The following is a 5,862-nucleotide window of genomic DNA, read 5'->3' on the forward strand; positions in this document are numbered from 1 at the left end:
ATGAATGTCATCAATGGTGTCTCCCAAATATGCAATGTAGGACTCCACAAACAAACCTGCAATGTCTGTCAAGTAGGCATCCCAATCAACTGAACCTGGAAGACATGTAATATCCTGCTGCCCTGAATCACAAGAAGGCAAAACTGTCGCACTAGCTGCATCATCAGGTGCAATAGGTGGTGTGATATCAAAAGGAGGAGATTAAATAGAAGGCTCAAGAATGGGGTCACATGTGAGAACACCCAAGTTCAAGTACCCAAAGTTCTCCTTAAAAACTTAATCATCAACATAGGAAGAATCAACCTCATCAATAGGACCAAAATGTGAAAAGGAGTATAACCAAGATGCATGATCAACCACCCCAGATGCAATGATATCTCTAGTCTCCTAGTCTCTAATGATAACTGAATCTGGTGTGAACTCCACAATTTTCGTAGTTGCCCCATGTGTGATTTGATAGATGGAAAGAAGATTGTTTGTCAAGTGGGGTACACACAACACATCATTGAAGGAGTTATCCCCAATGGAAATAGAACCTTTCCCAATCACATCCATGTATGTATGATTGCCCATCAAAATCTATGGCATGTGGCAAGGCTCAAATGTAGAAAAAATAGACTGCGAAGATGCCATATGATGAGAAGCCCCTAAATCTAGAAGCCATCTCCCTGAATCGTCACTTGTAGTAGCATAAAGAGCTTGTCCCTTTCCCTTATCTGTCCCAAAAGAGTGATCATTTCCTTTATCCTTAGAGGAAGACACCAATGTAGACATTCTATAAGGTAGGTTGATTTTGTTCTTCTCAAGAAGATTCTTCAACTCATCAATATCCTTCTTGTAACAATGATGTTCATCATGTCCTGACTTCTTGCAATATCCACAAAAAAAATTGTCCTTATATGACTTCCTCTTAGGTGAGAATGGTGAATCACCTTGTTGTGGAGAGGATGATTGCGCTCCATCATGTTGTGGTTTTGACTTAAGTTGCTTTTTATTCTTGCCTTTTCCTTGATTTCTTTGATTCCCTTTGTTAGTCACCAAAGCTTGTGACTTTGAATATTTGAGAATCTCCATCTTGGTCAACTTAGATTGCTCAAGTATCAACATCTTTGTGAATGAATCAAATGAGGGAGAAGTGTATGAGGAATCTTGAGCTAACCTATGGGTGTGAAAGCTAGATACAAAGGTTGCATACTCTGAAGGAAGCTTGTCCAACAAGTTGTAAACCAGTTGAGCATCCTTTTTGTCGATTCCACAATCCTTTAGCTTTTCTCTTAGCTCAATTGCTTTTGTGACATAATCCTGGATTGTATCAAAATCCTTGGGATCCAAAGTTGTGAGTTCACTATCAAACTTGTAGCCCTTAATCTCATCAACTTGACCATACAATTTCTCATAAATATCCCAAGCCTCTTTAATTGTAATACACTTATCAATGTGAAAAATGAGTTCATCTGATACATACTTTCTAAGAGTTCCAAGTGCCATAGCATTCTTAATGAGTCATTCAATTTGAACATTAGGATCAGCCTTAGGATCAGGTGGTGTTGTTATAGTTCGATTTACATAATGAATGGGTCCTTTTTCTATTAGTTTACTCCATGCCTTTATCTTCCATGATGCATAATTATGAGGAGTTAAAGGTGGAAATTTAGGAGAACCCATAGCACCAAAATGAAAAAACACAAGATAGAGAGAGTCACAATTAGACAAGACACCCCCCCAAATTACTCAATCAAGAAACCCCCCTCAAAATTATTCATGGTTAATGTACAATGAGCCACTTGCAAAATAAAGCAAGTTGGACTTCAGATGTCAACTTTACAACTTATCAAAATGATATATAAGAGACTTCAACAAATACTGCAAGTGATCTAAACTGAGATCCAAGCAAAATGCAAGTACCACATAGGTCAAAAATGACCAAATATTGAAAGTACAATTTCTACTCAAAATCACTGTAAACTAATGGAATATTATGAAAGTAGACAAAAAATTATGCATTTTAAAAAAAACGACACTTGAAAAGGAGTCCATATGAGCCCGAACGAAGCCTCCAAAGTTGTAAAAATTGGGATTTCGTGATTTCAGAAACCCCTGTATCCGAAAATCCAAAAACTCCTGCACCACTATACAAATCATGAAATTATACCCCAAAACAAAAAAAAATTGCTCGAAAAAAGGAGTCTGAATGAGTGAGATATCACTATTTGAAAATTGTCTACAAAATTATAATTTCTGGAAAATTTCCGTCGCAACTCCAAACTTTAAATGCCTCTAGATTTGGCTTCCGAAGTCCGATTTAGATGAAACAAAAGGAAAAAATGACTTTCTTAGACCTCCTCAATCCAATGGTGACCTCATATTTGACCCATCAAGCTTCAATAATAACCTACAATAGAAAGCTCCAAAATACACAACCCCAAATAGCATCAAATTTCTCTCAATTGGCAAACCAATGACACTCTAATGGCTCTGATACCATGTGATATTTTTCCAAGATCAAGAGGCAATAGAAAGCACAAATAAAAGAGAAAAAAATAGATGATAGGAATAAACTGTATTCTATCAAGATGAAAATACTGATCAATTGGATCATCAATCGTTGTTACATACAATGAATATGAGCCTGCTTATATAAGTAAGGGTATATGGATATGTGAGCATACAATCATGAGATGTCGCTCAATAAGAAACAAGGCTAGGTATTAAATAGGTGTAGTAGGTAGGAGAAATAATAAAATATTCCACATGAGGTTGATCACCCACTGAAGGTGGAATTATCACTCCACAATAAGTGGATATGATAGAGTAGTAACAAGATCAACACCATAAAAGGTGGAAATTCTCCTACACACACTATTCCAATGTGGCACAAACACCCAAGTGTCTCATACCCAAACTACTATGAAATGCATTATACTAAGTAAACTTAAGTGAAGTGTAATTATATCCAAGATGAATAAATAATTACACCAACAACATTGAAGAAGGTAGTCATCCAGTTAGGCAACCACAAAGAAGGCTTAATCCTGTTTTGCATGAAATAGTTAAACGTAGGATTTATATATCTAATTACAGATAGTCAACGGGTTTCTCCTCTTTTTGTGGTTCCTAATAAAAGTGGTAAGTGGAGAATTTATGTTGGTTACAAAACACTTAATAAAGCTACTAAAAATGACCATTTTCTTTACCATTTATTGATCAAGTGTTGGACACTCTTGCAGGTAAAAAGTTCTTTTCTTTTTTGGATGGATTCAGTGGCTACAATTAGATCTGCATAGCACCAAAAGGTCAGGACAAGACCACTTTTACTTCTCCTTGGGGTACTTTTGCCTATTATGTGTTACCTTTTGGGTTATGTAACACCCCTGCTACTTTTCAAAGGGCAGTTTTGAGTATTTTTGCGGATCTCGTACATGATTATGTTGAAGTATATATCGATGATTTCACTGTATAAAAATAATTATGATGAGGCTAAGGCAAATTTAGAGAAAATACTTAAGAGATGTATTGAGACTAACCTCTCTTTGAGTCATGAAAAGTGTCATATCCTTATGACTAAGGGGATTGTACTAGGATATTTTATCTCTTTGAAGGGTATTGAGGTAGACCCCAAAAAGATACAAATCATCAAGGATTTTCCTACACCCTCTAGTCAAAAGGATGCCTGTTCAACTTTTTAGGCCATGCAGGGCATTACTGTAGATTCATACATAACTTTAGTAAGATTTCCTTACCTCTTTTTTCTCTACTGGCTAAATATGTTACTTTCTCATGGACACCTGAATGTCAAGAAGCTTTTGATGACATTGAGATGAAACTTGTAACTACACATGTACTTAGAGGTCCAAAATGGGAATTACCTTTTCATATCCATACTGATGCATCATACTGTTCTATGGGAGTTGTGCTTGTGTAAAAAGATGACAACCTTTTCTATTGCATTTACTACACTAGAAAAAATTTCATTAGAGCAGAGGTAAATTACACAGTAATGGAAAATGAATCCTTAGTTGTTGTTTATGCAATCAACAAGTTTTGTCATTATATTAGAGGGTATAAAGTGTTTTCTCATACTGATCATTCTGCAATTTGGCTTTTAATGAATAAACCTATTATGTAGAGTAATTAGATGGTTGCTTTTGCTTCAAGAATTTGAAATTACTATACTTGATAAGCCTGGTTGTTAGAATGTGGTTGCATATTTCTTGTGCAGGTTACAACAATAGGATGAACTGGTACCAGTTGATGACACTTTTCCTGATTAGCATCTTTCTACTATTTCAACAAAAAGCCCATGGTTTGCTAACATCGCAAACTATCTTGTCACATGTCGATTTCCTCCAAAACTTCTCTCCAAGGGAACGTTGGAAGTTGGTTGGACTTAGTGGTCAGTATACATGGATTGATGAATTGCTCTTTTGTACAGGAATTGATAATATCATACGTCGATGTGTGTCTGAGGACTATGTCTTCGACATACTTTATGCCTGTCATACTAAACCTTGTGAGGACATTTTTCTGCCCAGAGCACTGCTACCAAGATTTTTATTGTTGGATACTACTAGTCGACGATCCACAAGGATTGTAAGTGCTATGTTCATCATTGTGATAAGTGTAAATGTATGGGCCATCCCACACGCTCTGATGAAATGCCTCTACGTCCTCAGATGTCTATTGAACCCTTTGAAAAATGGGGCTTGGCTTTTGTCAGACCAATTAACCCACCATCAAAGAACAAGGAATATATCCTTATGGTATAGATTATGTAACTAAGTGGATTGAAGTTGTTGCCTTGAAACATGCTAGGGATACAAAGGTAGCCAACTTCATTTATTCATAAATCTTTATAAGATTTGGAGTTCCATGAGAGATAGTCATAGATCAGGGACTTCAGTTCACATCAGATCTCATCTCCACTTTGGTGTGTGAGTATGAAATTCAACATCAGAAGTCCTCACCATATCATAGTCAAGCCAATGGGTAGGTAGAAGTCACCAATAGAGAAACTGAAAAACATCTTTACCAAGATAGTTACTCTCCATAAGTGTGATTGGGCCACGCGACTCCCTGAAGTTGTGTGGGCCTATTATACAACATGGAAGACCACCATAGGTTTGACCGCTTATGAACTTTTCTATGGTAAAAGGGTTGTCCTCCTTATCAAATTTGAGGTGAAGACTCTTCCCACTGCACTTTAGTTAGGTATGAGTCTTTTTGATGCACATAGAGAGTGTATTGCTCAATTGAATTCTTTGGATGAATTGGATCAGGAGGATTTATTTCATGCAGAGAGTCCAAAAACAACATGCTCTTTGGCATGATCGCTTCATTCAACAGAGGTCATTTCAGCCAGGTAATTGGGCACTCATGTATGACTCTCATTTTCAAGATTTCAAGGGAAAGTTTCACATGCAATGGCTTGGGCCTTACGAGATTAAGAGGATATATGATAATGGTGTTGTACGTCTTTGTATTGTGGACTCTAAAATAAGAGTTCTACTTGTCAATGGACATCACCTAAAACTCTACAAACAAACTCTCTTAAAAGAAACTTTCTTTTGTGATATAGCGAAGAAACTTATAATCGTTCCTTTTGGTCTCCTCAGAAATTGAACTTTCTAAAAAAAATGCAATAAAAGATCCAAGAATGAAAATTTTTGGGCATTGTTGGCTAATTAGCATTTGAAAACTAGGTTTTCGGCAAATGGTCATTGTCAAATAAACCTGGATGTGAAAATTGGGTTCCCAACTCCTTTAGGCGGCATTAGGTTGAAAACGGAGTAATTGGCAGCCTACTGTCGTTATAAAAGAAAAAGAAAAAGAAAACACCTCTAGCATGGTTCCTGTCATCTTCTT

This window comes from Cryptomeria japonica, chromosome 10 (genome assembly GCF_030272615.1).
Source record: "Cryptomeria japonica chromosome 10, Sugi_1.0, whole genome shotgun sequence".
NCBI classification, from domain to species: Eukaryota; Viridiplantae; Streptophyta; class Pinopsida; order Cupressales; family Cupressaceae; genus Cryptomeria; species Cryptomeria japonica.